Genomic DNA, 17,962 nt, shown 5'->3' on the forward strand with positions numbered 1-17,962 from the left:
AAGAGGTTATTGTCATTGAATCGCTATTCTCATAGCAATAGGAATAGATCGTGTACAACAGAGAGCAAAGAACAGAATGAATTATGCATAAACACAGCACATATTCCGAGAGGACTCTGAGTCCAGCTGATGCGTGTGCAGGCCTGCCAACAAAGATACCCAGGAGTCAGGATATCAGAAGTGACAAATATTTTCACTTTGTTAAAACTGGCTAGTCTGTGAAATGAAACTGTCCCTAAGTTAGAATGCTAAGTTAGAGGAAATGGTCTAGGATGGCTTCATGCTGCTGCCTGGTTATTGTCACAAAAACAGCAAACTAATTTTAACAAGACACAGTAAGTCCCCTACGTGTGAACCTTCAAGTTGCGAACTTCCAAAGATGTAAACGTGCATTCGCGTGTCCAATCACGTAAGTTAGTTCATGTGTCTGGTGTACATTGTCACGTGCCTGCATCCTCTACAAATGGTTGTGCTTTTGTGTACTTTACTGTACAGTACTGTAGTACAGTATCTTTACTTCAAGCCCAGGATGTCCGGAAAGAAGTGTAAAAGCAGCGGTGATATAGCTGGTACTGCTAAGGAGCATTACGAATTGGAGGCCCACAGAAAGGACAAAGAGAGACAAGAGGAAGAAGAAACTGAAGAACCAAAGTGATTCACAATGCAGGAAATGGCAGGGGATTTTCTTTATTTAAGGAATAAAGTTTCTGAGGCACAGGACCCAAACATAGAACGGTACACGAAGGTTGCAGCAGCCGTTCAGAATGCAATCCAGTGCTACCGTGTCATCTACGCCAAGAAAAAAAGAGCTGCTACCCAGACATCACTGGATCATTTTTTCGAGAGGGTAGATAGAATTGAATCCAGCAAGGAACCAGAGCCTGTGCCATCCACGTCAGGCGTGAGTAAAAGTGCAGCTTGCCCTCCGTCTCCTGTTGCTGACAATCCTTCAGCTCTACCATCTCCCACCTCCTCTCCCTCCTCCAGTCAATAACTCTTCTTGCCTGCTCACTTGATGCCAGCCCCTGTGTGCCAGCTGTTGTATGGTACTACTGTACCTTTCAAGGTACTGTAAGATTAAAAATGTTTTCTTTATTTTTTGTTTGTTTTCTTATGTATTACTTATGTGAAAAGCATTATAAACCTATTAGAGTACAGTACTATCTAGCCGATTGTGCTAGTTTGGTACCTACGCTAACTTTGTTGGACTTACGAACACATTGGACTTGTGAATGCGCTCTGGGAACAGAACTCGTTCGTTTGTAGGGGACTTGCTGTAATTTACATACTCCGATCAAGTGAACTCAAAAAAAAACCAAACTTCAGCTCCTGTGTGAATATTTTGCATTTGTCACAATAAGGTGTATAAGAAAGCCTTTATTCTGATAAAGTCGCTAGATATCATCAAAGGCAAAATTTATCTTGCTGGAAGCATAATAAGTAATCTTTATTGAACATTTTTAAATGGCAGGCACGGTGATAAGTGTTTTTATGTGTCTCACAACAACCCCGGGAAGAAGGCATTTTAATATCTCTAGTTACATACAGAAAATAATGAGGGCCCGAAAGGCTAAGGAACTTCCTAAGGGACGCAGCTAAGACATGACAGTGCAGGTCCTGCACCCAGGCTGCCCCACCAGAGGCCGGGGTCTTGGTCACTTCTCTGCCCTGATGGGTTCTCTGCATGCCCAGACGAATAGCGGGTCACTCACCACAGTTGGCACAGCCAGGGTGGCCCTCATTCATTGCCATTGGTATCACCCAGGTTCTGTGCATGGGGTTTCCCATTCGGGGTCACAAACATCGCTCATCTATTTGCTCAGGATGCTGGTTCCTGGATGGAGAGGCGATCTGCTCTGTCATCGACCACACTGAATTCCAGAGTCAATTTTGCTGATCTTACTGGCTGGACAGAGGTGCCCTTGGTCCCTCTCCAGCCTGTGGGCAGCCTTCCAGAGGACTGTTCTTTGGTTGTGAATATCCATTGAAGCCGTTCTGGTTTCCTGATGGAATTAATCGTGGTACAGGGACTTCTTAGGGCTGTTCCATTCAAAGTCTAGACCGCAAAATAACAGAGCAGTGGCACCTGGGAGCTTGCTGGAAAGGCAGCTTCTTGGTGCCCTCCCACCCCCCCCCCCCGACTCAATCTATCAGTAGCTCTGGAATCTGCATTTTACCAAGATCCCCAGGAGAGTCGTAAGCACATGAAAATCGGAGAAACACCAGCTTTGGGGGCTTCCTCTGGCCATCAATTTTCCTCCTATTCAGAAGATTCACGGCTCTGTGTCGGGAGATCTTCCAGGACCACAGGCGCAGGGCAGCCACTCTCCATCCCAGTGAACCAGAGTTTCCCTGGCTAGAGAGAGTAGAGAACAGTGGTAGCCACACTTGAAAATGCCTCTTCGTCACAGAAGTTTGTAAACTGTATGTTCTTCTGGGAGTCTCAGTTCTCCTCAGATTCCCAACAAAATCAATGACACAGAAGCTTCCCCCTGGGATCAGACCTGTCACAGCTCCGTGTTACTTCTTGGCTCTAATGTGCTTCCTGCATAAAAGAACTCAAAGCTTTGTAAACAATTTCATTTGTACTCTTTTTTAAAATTAATTTATTTATTTTTGCTGTGTTGTGTCTTCGTTTCTGTGCGAGGGCTTTCTCTAGTTGTGGCAAGAGGGGGCCACTCTTCATCACGGTGCGTGGGCCTCTCACTATCGCGGCCTCTCTTGTTGCGGAGCACAGGCTCCAGACACGCAGGCTCAGTAGTTGTGGTGCACGGGTCCAGTTGCTCCATGGCATGTGGGATCCTCCCAGACCGGGGCTCGAACCCGTGTCCCCTGCATTAGCAGGCAGATTCTCAACCACTGTGCCACCAGGGAAGCCCCTGTACTCTTTTTTTTAGATTCCACATATAAGCAATATCATATGGTATTTGTCCTTCTCTGTCTGACATACTTCACTTAATATGATCATCTCTAGGTCCATCCATGTTGCTGCAAATGGCATTATTTAGTTCTTTTCTATGGCTGAGTAATATTCCATTGTATATATGTACTACCTCATCTTTATCCATTCATCTGTCCATGGACTTACCTGCAAAGCAGGAACAGAGTCACAGATGTAGAAAAAAAACATATGGTTACCAGGGGGTAAAGCAGGGGAGGAATAAATGGGAAGATTGGGATTGACATAAACACACTACTGTATACAAAATAGATAACTAAGTAAGAACCTACTGTATAGCACAGGGAATTCTACTCAATACTCTGTAATGACCTATATGGGAAAAGAATCTAAAAAAGAGGGGATATATGTATATGTACAACTGATTCACTTTGCTGTACAGCAGAAACTAACCCAACATTGTAAATCAACTATACGCCGATCAAAAATAAAAATGAATAAATTTTAAAAAATAAAATTAAAAAAAGGACTCAAGGCTGAGCCTGAAAGACCACGTAGAATTCAGTTCAGTGTAAGAGGGTGGGAGCCCTGGCAGCCAACAGTGAGATTTCAGTGACAGATCTCCCACCCATCCCTTTGCTTTATTCCTCACTGCCTCAGGGATCACCTTCCTGGATGTTTATTTAATATCCAAGAGATTAATTTTGACTAAGTGCCTAGTAGCAGAGTCTTATCCTGTCAAAAAGAATTTATTGTCTACTTAAAGGGATGCCTTGAGCGTGTAGATTGCAGAAGGATAATACAAACAGAATCACCAATTAATTGTATTACAAGCTAGATGCAAGCTCTATTGAAACAATCTGGTGGCCTTATTTATGAGGAAGCCCCAGCAAACAGCGCATGATAAAATAAGAAAACTAAACTTGAGTTTTAATTGTCCAGAACAGTTAGTGTAGATTTCCTTTAAAATTAATTTTCTTTCTATTTTTCATCTTGTACTAAAATTTTACCCCCATCCATCCATCTCCACATCTCACTTTCTCCTTGTCTATCTTCATATCTGCCACCCTATCCTTGAAGTTTTTACATCTCTCTCCCTGTGATCAAACAACTTATTTTTAGATCTGGCCAGAGTCCCTTCAGAAGGTTTCAATCTGCACTCCAATCACCCAGAATTTAAATTCATTCTGCATCCTGGACAAAGCAAGAGTGAGAGACTTGTAGAGACAGACATGACATGATGTGAAGACAGATGCCAACCAAGTGTGGGTTAAGGAAAGACAGATGTTGAGAGAGGGCAAAATTCAAGTGGGAGGGAGGTGAACCAATAAATACGTGAGCAGCCAATAGGTGATCAAGGAGAATAAAGACCTGCAAAAAGGACCACAGGGCTTTACAAGATCCAGATGGGAGACCCTCAACTAACCACAGTCTCGGTACCTGAAATTTAGCACTTATACTTACAGTCAACTTAATCATGTTATAAATTAAACAGCATAATTATTTCACTTGTGAAAGCACTTGACTATTCCTTCAGGTAGAATGGTCAAAGTCATTGTTATGTCAAAATTTGAATTTAATATGTTTTTATTTTCTAATATGCTATTAACACCAGCAAAATTATTGCATATACTGCACGTCGCTTTTCAAACAGCAAAAGTAAAGAAGTACTTTGGCAAATGGGGAGTATAGGATACATGGTCCATATGTAGTTTTCAGAAGCATCTTCTTAACGGATGGTGGATCCAAACAGAAGCAGACCGTCCAGGGTGCAGTCGGCTCACTTGCTTAAAGGAATTTGCCATGGAAATCTCCATTTTGGCCACCGTGGGTATCTAAGCTTTTCTGATGTTTACCTCATTTTTTGAAAATGAAAATATACAAACAAGCATAATTAATCTATTATTTAGGGATACTTACATACGTGGTAATAATATTCTTTAAAGAAAATATTTACTATTCTTTAAAGGAAATAAATAATATTCTTTAAAGGAAATAAATAATATTCTTTAAAGGAATTTTATGCTAAACATAAAATTCGGGATGAAAATTGCCTCCCAAAAAGGAAGGCAGTGGAAGGTCACTAAGGAAAACCACAGTGACCTTGGTAATGTTTTTGTTCTTAAACTGAGTGTTTAAGGTGAGTGTTCCTTGTACTACTAGCATCATACTTTATATGCTACAGGTCTTCATATGCAGAGAACGAGACATAATAAAAATTTTAAAGATCATCCAGAAATTTTGTTTTGCTGCCTCATAAATCCATAGAATGCCAATTCAGAAACACCCCAGTTATGAAAATTCATGTTTGAACACTAATTATGTGAGGGATTAAAGAAGGCTCATGCCTTGAAATGTTTTCCTAACTGAGTTGAAATCAGAGAAGACATCACTCTGACAAAGACACCAAGCAAGGGACCCTTCTGTCTCCCGGTTGTTCGTGAGTGTAAAAATGACAGTTTTGGTTTTTTCCAGGAATAATTCTAGCAATTTTTTCCCCAGAGAAACTATAAGCTTTTCAGATAGGTCGCATGGGTTTTCTTAAATACTATTCCTGCTATGTGTTTTGGTTGGAATAAATGCCCAGAAATGCCACGAAGGAGTTGAAGAACAAACTGAAATAAAGAATCTACTATAATTGTTTTTTAAATCTTTTGCCTTTTAAAAACTAAGTTTATGAGAATAATCAGAAAGTAATAAAGACTTGCTGAAGAGCACATTAGGTGTCTTAGGAAGCAAGATCCGGAAGGAGGAGGCGAATGTTTACCTCCTTGAACGACCAAGTCCTCTGAGCGCAGGCTCACTGTTAAGTGCTGGGCAATGGCTCGTCTCAGACTCTGCCGGAGAATCAGAAGTAAACTTCATCAGTGTAGCAGATTAAATGAAAATGGAAAAACTAGCTAAGGAAATGTAGGATACAACCAGTATTCCAATGGTGGACCAAATCCAACACAGTATATTCAATAAGAGTCTACGTAAAGACCAACACTTACGTTTTAAACATATAGTAAGAAAGTACATGTGGAAAGTTACCAAAAATGATTCTGATCTCTGTCTCCATTAATGGAATTAAAGTGTCCAAAGGAAATGGGGTGATCATTTCCTACTCTGAATGGGTCATTCGGAAATTTTGCATTCATTGCTGAGTGCTGCATCTTAATGTTGAAAAAAACAACCAGAGTAATGAGCTGCCTTGAACCAACCTGGTAAACAGAACAATGGCTATCCAAACCAAAGATGAGAAGACACGGGAAGGGAAGGCCAAAGTTCAACCATGTGTATATTTACTACAGGGACCCTCCTGAGAGTGAGGGTTACATTTGCACATTTTTATCTTTGAGGGTGAGGACGTGGCCAGAGAAAGGAAGAATTATCTGATACTTATCTTCCCTAGAGATAATTAAACTGGGGCAGAATGCTATCAAGGAGACTCAAATATCTGACATGGTATTATGTCATGGGACATATGTCATGTCATGGGATTATGTCGCTCCGCTCACCACACGACAGGCCAATGAATCGCAGACGAGGTGTTGACGCAAGGAATACGACTTTATTCGGAAAGCCAGCAGACTGAGAAGATGGCAGACTAGTGTCTCCCATACACAATCTTATCCGGGGTTTGGATGTTAGTTTCTTTTATCTCCTCCCGACATCCCACAGAGAGGGGGGAGGAGATGAGGAAGTAAAGTAAAAGGGCCTTCAGTCTTGCAAATAATCACCTGGAATTATTTGGGGGAGGGGATGTGTTAGTTTCTTCTTTCTTGCAGTCATTCACAGAGGGGCAGGGTTCCCTGAGGCAGGGCATTAGGTGTGATTATAATAACAAAAGCAACAAAAAGCGAAGGCTAAAGTCAAAGAAACAGATGCAACATGGAGTCAACCTGTTACAAGACTAATTTTAAGATTGCTTCCAAATCTAAAGACTGTGTATGTATGTGATTTTAAATTTATGTATTTTCCCAATTAATACAATTTTTCAAAGATTTAAAAAAATGTATTAGTACAATAAAAATTTGACTTAAACCATAGCATAAAGGCAGAACTAAAGCCCGAATCAAGAGAATCTAGAGGAACTGATGTTAAGAAAAAGATTAAACCAAAGAAACTTCAAACACGGTGACCAAGACAGCCTTCACGTTCCCCTCAGCTTGGAACTTTAGAGCAGGCATCTTCCTGACTCTAGGCCTTGACCTCCTTTTCTGAGAGCATTTATTTTAGAAAACTTGTAGTCCTAAATTCTTTCTCTGCCCCTTTGAGATGTAAATCTCCTCCCAACCTCTCCCCAGGTTTACTACCTCAGAATGTAGGTAGTAAAGGACCTGGGAGTCACCCCTTTGAAATGTACTCATTAGGAAAGAGCCCTGACTGATTTCCCAGTCTCTGTGGGAAAATAGGAGCCTGACTTGAGGGGCACCAATTAGCAAATGCAGATGCCATAGTCACAGAGACGAACACTTGCAAACTCAGGAATAACTCAGTGTTAGACACACCCCGTTACTCAATCTCCCCCCTAACATCTTCCAGTGCTTTTCTACCAGCTCACCTGGCACTTAAAAAACACTCCTATGATATCACTTATATGTGGAATCTAAAAAAAAAAATAATACAAATGAACTTATTTACAAAACAGAAGTAGAGTCACAGATGTAGAAAAAAACCTTAATGTTACCAGGGGATAAGGGGCGGGGGGATAAGTTAGGAGTTTGGGATTAACATATACACACTACTTTATATAAAATAGATAACCAACAAGGACCTACTGTATAGCAGAGAGAACTATACTCAATAATTTGTAATAACCTATAAAGGAAAAGAATCGGAGAAACAGTGGATATGGAGATATATATATATATATATATATATATAATACATAGATATGTATAACTGAATGACTTTGCTGTACACCAGAAACTAATACAACATTGTAAATCAACTATTTCAACAAAAAAAAGAGAAAATGAGTACCAAATATCTCAGTCTAAATAAATTTTTTTTTAAAAAAAGAAAAAACCTCCTGCCTTTTGTTTCAGCAGAAATTAGTTCAGACTGAGTCTCCGTCACACTGAAATAGCCTTGAATGAAATCTTCCTTACCTGTTTCACTTGCTCCAGGACAAGTTTTGCTTTGACAATGGCAGCCAAGGTAAGACCCAAGAGTAGGAAGCCAGGAAAGAAACCAGGGGCTGTGCAGGTACCATCATCCGGCGAACGTTTCCAAATGCCTATCCACCCGCTGCCATGGCAAAGAATATAGTATTTATGGTCTCCCACACATACGGTGTGACCACAGGTGACTTTAATGCAGGGTAGAAAATGAACAGTGGCTTGAGATCCTATCAAGTTCTCTGAGGGAATCATAAATTTCTATGATTGGCGCTGGAGACAAAAGGCCCAAGATGCATATGTAAAACTCCAGCAAGAACAAGAACAAAGCAAAAAGCCTTTGACCCAGCTAACGCTGGGGCAACAGCCAATGACCAGGCTTAAGCAGGAGCAGGGTTGCTGAGTAGATGATGTGCAAAGAATGGGAGAGCCTGCCTCTCCTCGTGTCTTGGTTATTATGTGGTTGCCAGGGGCTGTACTTTCTCCCTCTCTCTCTCTGTCTCTCGCATAAAGAGAAGAGCTTATATTTTGGGCATTGGTCAGTCACTCCATCGCTTAGACAAGCACACATCTGCTCTGGACTGGGCTCTACAGGAGGTCACAGAAGTAGTCCAGGTCCTGGCCCGGCCCCCAGAAGGACACCCAACATCCAGCTCCCTGGCCGGTTCTAGCCACAGCAGCAAGGACTTCAGAGTCGGGAAGAAGATGCCGTGCCACCCTCCGCAGCTGTTCTTGTACTCAAGTACTCAGCAGCCTGGCTGCGCTACACGAGATGATGTAAATACCGTGGAGAGAGAGAGAGCTGTCCCAGAGGGCCAGAGGAACCAGCGAGGTCAGCTGTGTGTGTTAATGATACAACAACAGCCGGTAATAGTACCGCATGTCACTGCACCCTTCTTATACTCCAATGAGGAGGATACTATTGCTATTTCCACTTCTCTAAGGAAACTGAAGTTCCCACACTTACTGAGGCTGACATTTAAACTAACGCTGATTCTAGAACCCATATTCTTATTAATGAATCCACTGGTTGTCAATTTTAGCTGAACATCAAAATCACCTGGAGTGCTATTTAAACTATCAATATCTAGGTCCCATCCCCAGAGATTCAGATTTAACTGGTTTGGCCTTAATTACTATTAAAACATTTTAAATAAACCCTTCTGAAGGTGACTGCAATGCTGAGAACTGTGTCACTGAGCTATTCTGTTTCTCCTCCCGCCATTTCTGCGGTAGAAATAACAGCAGACATCGATGCCAGCAGAGACAAAGCTGGCTTTTCACCACGTCCCCGCTCTAACTCACCTCAGAGAGTGGGAATCCGGCCTCCACACTCGCGGTCCACCCAGACTGCACCTGCTAAGGTCACTTGTCAACTCCTACCTGACACATCCACAGTCCTTTTTTTTTTTTGCAGTACGCGGGCCTCTCACCGCCGTGGTCTCTCCCGTTGCGGAGCACAGGCTCCGGACGCGCAGGCTCAGCGGCCATGGCTCACGGGCCCAGCCGCTCCACGGCATCTGGGATCTTCCCAGACCGGGGCACGAACCCGTGTCCCCTGTATCGGCAGGCGGGCTCTCAACCACTGCGCCACCAGGGAAGCCCATCCACAGTCCTTTTAGAGCTCATCTTCCTGCATCATTTGACACTGTGATTGGAGCATCGTGCTTGAAACTAGACCTCTTCCCCGTTTTATAAAGCATGCTCTCTAACTGTCCTGCAGTGTCAGTGGATTTCCTTCTGCGGCTCACCCCTGTCCCCTTGGTGTTTCCCAGGGTCCCGTCTTGACCCTCTACCTTTCTCATTCGGCGGCTTTGCACTCTGCAGAGCTAGCTCGCCAACCCCGCCCCCGACATTATCAGCTATCCCCCCCCCCCCCCCGCCCCGCAAGAAAAACAAACTCACCCTTCCTGTCTCCAGACGGTCTATGTCCTGGACCTCAGTTCCCTACGTCCAGCTGCGCGTTCCAAACGTCTCCGCATGCTTCACTGCAGATCCAGGATGCTGGACCGTGGGGGGGTTACAGCCCAGGGGCCTGGGGTCTCTCATGTCGCACAGGGCCTGTTGTATGCCTCGTGCAGGGGCTGGGTGGGCACTCAGTCCGCAGCTCCGAGGGGGAGGTAAACCCATCATGCCTTCCAAGCACACCTCTTTAGATCTGAGGGCATTGTTCTGATAGCGAGGAAAGCTTACCAAGAATAGCATTTTACTAGAATGTTAAGGGAACAGAAATCAAGAGAAGTGTTTTCTGTCGGGTGTTTGCCTATTTCCAGGTACCAGGACTCAAGCCAAAGGAGAAATTGTTCAGACTCATGGTGATTTGCTATTTCTCACATTTCTTTATCCTGACTCTTTGTACTGCTGGCTAGAACAAGTATACTCAGGTTTTCATCCTTTTTTTTTCACTTCCGATATTTAAGTAAAGAAATATAATTTGTCTCCCAGTTACTTAATTATATAAAGTTGATGTATTTTTCTGTTTTTTCTCATTTCTGAGATCACTTTTGTTAAAACACGCTGCCTCAATAAAGACAAATTGTTAGTTCTATGTCTCAGTGTTTGATAAAGTAATATTCATTCATTTTACCCTGTAAGGTAATAATACTCTGAAGAAATCACTTTATTACTGGTTATTTTAAAATTGTATAGCATTATTCTGAATAGTTATGATACTGGCAATACTAGCGATAACAGTTAAGCTATTTTCTTTAATGAAATTTTTTTATAATTTATAATGCCTATTACTATAGTGCCCATTTTAAATTTTTATCTCTAATACATGAGAACAGAAGCATCCCATCCTTTATTTTACAAGAGTTACGATAGAGTAATAACTTAAAGGTACATACATTGAGCCCCTGGTTCAATAGTCAAAGTCCAAATTTATATGAGTTACGAACCCAGAGGTGCTTGCTCCAAGTTAAGTGATAATTATTTGGGCAATGCTCCATTTCATTTGTAATAAAGTACAAGTGCTATAAAGTCAAAAATCCAATTAGGAGGTTTGCATGTGTTGTCATTGCACTGCTGAACATATTAACTTTGTCAACTTAAAATAATATCCCCAGTATTACACCTTTAAATCAATTTCTGTTATAATTTCCCTTTGCTCTCAGTTAATAAGCATACTGTGAATACTGGACCCAAAAGAATTCCATAGACTCTCCCTTTTTGCTTCATGGATGTAACATAAAAAACATTATTTTCTCTGTGCTCCACATAGGACTTGGGGAAACTTGCCCATGAACACAGAGATCTTCAGGAATTATAATTTTTCATCTCTCACTTCAAGCATATCTCTAAACTGAAAACTTTAGATAAGATGGTTTATAGTCTAACTTGCATAGGAAAATGTGAATCAAGAATTGGAACCTATTGCCTTTTTTCATACTAATCTTTTTTATAGACAATTGACAGGAATAAAAAGTCAAGCAGTTTCCAGATACCACTCATGATATTCAGTTGGGTATGAAATAGATGAATTAAGGATGGATTTCACTTTCCTTCCAACATGGAACTAGGACCTACTCTGTAAAATAAAAAGCCTCATGAGAAATGTGACTGGCTGGTGTATTTCTGAGTAATAGTTTTAGGGAGGAACAGGATTTACCTATGAAAGAGTAGCTTTGGTCAATCCCAGAAGTCAGGCATTTGACCGATGCCCACGTGGCCTTCCATGACAAAAAATCTGCACTGACCACCAGGGAGTCAGCCAGACACTTTTTCCTGCAGCCTGTGGACCACAGACATGCATATTGAGATAGAAACGCCCTGGCTGCCGGCACATGTTCTCTTTGTTATCCAGCAGGAATACTCAGCCAGAATCGACAGTTTCTGACCTCCATTCCCCATCTCACATTTCCCCAGCAGGGCAATTCGCAGTTATTAACAGTGGAGAAATCTTAGTTTGATAGAGACTCCAAAAATTAAAAACAAGAAAATAACTTAATCAGTGGGATCTTAAGGGTAGAGACCAGGAGTGTTGGTTTCTATGTGTGTAGGTTAGGATTTTGTAGTCACATGCCAAGAAAATGGGAAGTCGGAAGACAATCCTAGCGACTTCCCTGGTGGTCCAGGGGTAACGAGTCCACCTTTCAATGCAGGGGACGCTGGTTCGATCCCTGGTTGGGGAACTAGGATCGCACATGCGGTGGGGGGACTAAGCCCGGACACCACAACTACCGAGCCACGTACAGCAAACTATGGAGCCCATGCGCCCTGGAGCCCACGCACCCCGGAGCCCACGCGCCACAACTAGAGAGAAGCCCGCATGCCACAACTAAGACCAAACGCAGCCAATATATACATAAATAAATAAATAAATTCAACATTTAAAAAACAAAAACAAAAACAAAGACTATCCTATAGCTCTAAGCTAAAGGAGTGAGATGCTCCTGGATTATGAAACTGAATTTCAGGGATTACTAGCATCTTAGTTTTCACTGAGGGAAAAGAGGTATCTGGTGGTCTCCATCAATTAAAAAAACAGCAGCAAAGTAAGCACTCTGGAACCAGGTCTCTGCAGAGAGAGATGGAGCTTCCATGCTCAGCCCCTCCCTGTGTGCTTCCTTCTGGAAGTCAGGAACCAGGTAGGTCCAGGTGTCTTGATATTCTTTCCAGCACATCTCTTGTTCAAGGGAGACAGCATGCTGCAGTGGCTAAGAGCATGGATGAACTTTGGAATCAGACAGCATGGATCCCTGTCATAGCACATACTAACCAGGTGACCTCAGGATACTAACCAGGTGACCTCAGAAAGTTTATCCAACTTTACTAATCTTAATTGTTTTCCAACTATAAAATGGAAATAATAATGCCTAACTGTAAGAGCTGTTGACAGAACCAACTGGGATGTCTCGCGCAAAGGGAATATCACCATGCTTACACTTAAGAAATACTCAAATGGCTGCTAGAGTGCAAGCATTTTTATATTCTTTGATGATTTTTGTACTCATTAGAAAGGGAGAGAAGAAATGAGTCCTTCTACCTGAACATCCTGAGTTGTAGCTCCCTTTCTTCCAGTGCCAAGCATCTTTCTTGATTTATTTCTAATAATCAATTATACCATCTTGCAAGCTTGCAGATTTTTGTGAGTTGGCTTTCTTCATTTTTTCCCATTTCTTTCTGATATATTTTCTGTGGAATGAATTCCGTGGTCCAGGACCTCATCTGTAAAAGGTTTTCTAATTCTTTCAGAAGAACTACTAGCTTCCTCCCCTGTGTTCCCACTAAGAGCAGGGTATTTACTTGACTGTATTTGGTTGGTTGTCCGTCTCTCTCCCTTGATACACGGAAGGTCCTTGGGGGCAGATGCCGTGGCTACTTGTCCTTATTGAACTCCAGAGTGTGAAAAACAGCTTTAAAGTACACGCTTTGGGAAAACAAATACTGAGAATCATTCTGGCCAGCAATGTCATTTGGCATTTGAAGAGCCACTGGGGATGGAACAGCACAGTCAGACATTCTGTGAGATTTTCTACCATAAATGCCACCGTGAAAAGTGACCAGGCATTTGGGAGCCCCCGAGGGCATCATATTTGAAGCAATTTGAAGCAGCAGCTTAGGAGTGCTCTTTTAGGACTCATATCTATTCTTGATATTTTGTTGTTCAAAGACTATGCACAGCAGAATGTAAAATATCAGGAAACGATCTCTTAATCCTTTGCGCTCTTACTTTTTTCTCTTAAAAAATAAGACAAAAGTATCTTTACTCTTTAAATATAATTAACTATTTAAGACTTCAACGATAATGACAATATGTTCTTTGTTCCATTTATAAAATTCTCAAGACACAGATAAAAGTTAATTCAAAACTCAGCTTATATTTCTAAAATATAAGAAATAGGAAAACTGAATAATCACATGAGGTCAGTGCCATTAGTGATAGCAAGTTGAGTATTAATTCACACTTGCAGCCTGTGTAAAAAATGTAACAAAATTTATCTTTTGTCAAACTTGTTTTTAAAAAATTATTGGTGACCTTGCCACTCAATCTAATAAACACTTTGTTTACATAAATGGGATTTGGGGGGAAATGTTAAGAAAATAAAATACAATTAAGCAAATCAAATAACTATTTCAGGAAAGGTATATGTCATCTCTTCAGGTTTAGAGAGGAAAATCACTCTACTCTCAAATGCAGCCTCTTACCAATACAAAAGCAACATAATCATACTAATAGAGCAGGTAAATAGTTGAAAAAGGAGAAGTTAGGGGAGCCACTGATTTCTCCATCTTATCCAACTACAACTTTTATACAAAACTTTAAATGAACCTACCAAGCACATTCCAGATTAAAATAAAAACTGAATTTTTACCAAAATGTATTCTACTATGACATAACAGAGGTGGAGCAAAGTATATCATTTGTCATTCTGAAGACTAATGACTTCCAAGTACATGAATGTTTAAATACATTTTAACAGAAATAAAATTTCTGAAAATTATCATAAATTTTACTGTATTTAGATGTACATAACCAAGCCTCCTGTTAAAAACAAATAAATCAGTTGAAATATTTAGAGTGGAAATTTATACCCATTTCAGAGAAAATATCCTTATCTGCAATTCCTCGACCTGTGATTTCTTTCAAATTTATTGCGGGAAATTACATGCTTATCAGTCTAGTTTTTCTTCTTGAAAACAAAGACTGACTTTGGAAAATTTAGAAAAATTAATTCTAAGTATTTCCATGGTATCTAAAATTCAACTATGAAGCTATATTCCAAACTAGCTTATAACATAATGCCTTCAACAACATTTCAAAAAGTATAACTTTATATTAAAAGTGCTATTTTGGCAACTTAAAAAATCTTTACGAGAACAAGAACAATGAATAGAAAACAGTAACAAATATGGTAGACATTAATCCAAGGGTATCAATAATCACTTTAAAAGTCAATGATCTAAATACAACAATTAAAAGGCAGAAATTATCAGAGTGAATAAAAAAATAAAACTCGACAATATGTTGTCTACAAGAAACCAAATTTAAGTATAAAGACATATAAATTAAAAGGAAAGAGATAGAGAAAGATACACCATGCAAACAGTGATCAAAAGAAAGTGAGAGTATCCATATGAATTTCAGGCAGAGCAGACTTCATAACAGGGAAAGTCATCAAGGATAAAGAGAGCATTACATAATGATAAAGAGTGAATACTTCAAGAAAACGTAACAATCCTTTGTGTATATGCACTTAACAACAAAGCATCAAAATACATGAGGCAAAACTGCAAGGAGATAGACGAATCCACTGTTACAGCTGGAGACTTTTAACACTCCTCTCTCAGAAATGGATGGATTCAGAAGGCATAAAATCAGAAATAACATAGTTAACAGAACTATCAAGCAATCACATAGTATAGACATCTATAGACGACTTCATTCAACAGCAGAATACATTCTTCTTAAGCTCACATAGAATATTTATCAAGATAGACCACATTCTGGGCCATAAATCACATCTTACACACTTAAAAGAATGAAATTCTACAACATTTCAGACCACAGTAAATTAAGCTAGAAATCAATAACAGAAAGATAGCTGGAGAATTCCCAAATACTTAGAGATTAAAAAACATACTTAAGGGCTTCCCTGGTGTCTCAGTGGTTGAGAGTCCGCCTGTTGATGCAGGGGACGCGGGTTCGTGCCCCAGTCCGGGAGGATCCCACATGCCACGGAGCGGCTGGGCCCATGAGCCATGGCCGCTGAGCCTGCGTGTCCGGAGCCTGTGCTCCACAATGGGAGAGGCCACAGCAGTGAGAGGCCCGCATACCGCAAAATAAATAAATAAATAAAATAAAATAAAAAAATACTTAAAAATAACACATGGTTCAAAGAAGAAATATCAAGAGAAATTTAAAAATATCTTGAACAAAATGAAAGCAAAAATCAACTTACCAAATTTGTTAAATGAAGTGAAGCACTTCCTTCAGAGGGAAATTTATAGCATTGAATACATGCAATAGGAAAAAAGAAAGACCTAAAATCAATAATCCAAGGTTCCACCTTAGGAAACTAGAAAAAGAAGAAGTTAAATCCAAATTAAGCAAAAAAACAAAACAAAACAATAGTGCAGAAATCAATGAAATTGAAAACAAAGAAATCATTACATAAAATGAACAACAAAAAAGCTAGTTCTTTGGAAAGAGCAATAAAATTGATAAGCCTATAGCCAGACTGAGAAAAAAGAAGACAGAAATCATTTATATCTGACGTGAAAGAGTGAACAGCACTACAGATACCCTGGGCTTTAAAAAGATAACAAAGAGATGCTATGACAAACTCTATGCCCACAAATTTTACAACCTAGATGAAATGGACCAGTTCCTTGAATGACACAATCTGCTAAAACACACAAGAAGAAACAGACAACCTGAATATACCTATTAAAGAAATTGGATCAATAATTAATAATCTTCTGAAACAAAAAGCACCAGGCCAAGAAGGGTTGAATGCTACTGCTGAATTCTACCAAACATTTCAGGAAGAAATTATATTAATTTTCTACAATCTCTTCCAGAAGATAGAAGCAGAGGGAATACTTCTTAACTCATTTCATAAAACCAGCATTACCCTAATACCAAAAGCAGACAAAGACATTGCAAGTAAACTACAGACAAATCTCTCTCATGAACATAGATGTAAAAACTTCAACAAAATAGTAGAAAATCAAATCCAACAATGTATTAAAAAAATGATACACACAAGAAAGTGAGATTTATTCCAGGTATGCAAGGCTGGTTCAACATTCAAAAATCAGTTAATGTAACATGTAACGTCAACAGGCTAAAGAAGAAAAATTACATCATCATATTAATAGATGCAGAAAAAAACATTTGACAAAATCCAACACCCACCCATGATAAAAAGTCACAGCAAATTAGGAATAGGGAGGAACCTCCTCAACTTGATAAAGAATATCTACAAAAAAACATCTGCAAAAACCAGCTAACATTATACTTATGGTGAGAAACCCAAAGCTTCCTCACTAAGGTCAGGAACATAGAAGGGATGTCCTCTCTCACCACTGCTTTTCAACATCATACTGAAAGTCCTAGCTAATATAGTAGGACAAGAAAAGGAAATAAAAAGTACATAGATTGGGAAGGAAGAAATAAAACCCTTTTTTTAAAAATGCAGATGGTATAACCATCCATGTATAACATCTGAAAGAATCAATGACAACAACAAAATCATGGAACTAATAAGCAATTATAGCAAGGCGGCAAGATACAAAGCAAATATACAAAAGTCAATCACTTTCCTATCTACCTCTAATGAACAGGTGGAATTTGAAATTAAAAACACATTGCTATTTATATTAGCACTCAAAAAAATACCGAGGTATATTTCTAAAATATACAAGATCTATGTGAGGCAAACTACAAGGCTTAGAAGAAAGATGTCCAGGAAGAACTAAATAAATGGAGAGATACTCCATGTTCAGGGATAGAAAGCAAATGTTGTCAAGATGTCAGTTCTTCCCATCTTGATCTGTAGATGCACCAGAATCCCAGTCAAAATTCCAGCAAGTTATTTTGTGGATATTGACAAACTGATTCTAAAGTTTATATGGAGAGTCAAAAGACAAACAATTGCCAACTCAGTACTGAAGGAGAAGAATCAGAGAACTGACACTACGCAACTTGAAGACTTACTATAAAGCTACAAAGATCATTAGCAAAAGAATAGACAAACAGATCAATGGAACAGAATGTAAAGCCCAGAAGTAGACTACCATAAATATAGTCAACTGATCTTTGACAAAGGAGTAAGGATGGTCTTTTCAACAAATGTATGCTGGAACAGCTGGACAACCACATGCAAAAAAAATAATAATAAAATAAATTTAAAAAAATCTAGACACAGACCTTACATCTTTCACAAAAATTAACTCAAAATGGATAATAAATTTAAAATGTACAACTTTAAAACTCCTAGAAGATAATATA

This window comes from Delphinapterus leucas, chromosome 12 (assembly GCF_059928025.1).
Source record: "Delphinapterus leucas isolate spDelLeu-1000000601 "Yukka" chromosome 12, BTC_Dleu_Yukka2, whole genome shotgun sequence".
NCBI lineage: Eukaryota > Metazoa > Chordata > Mammalia > Artiodactyla > Monodontidae > Delphinapterus > Delphinapterus leucas.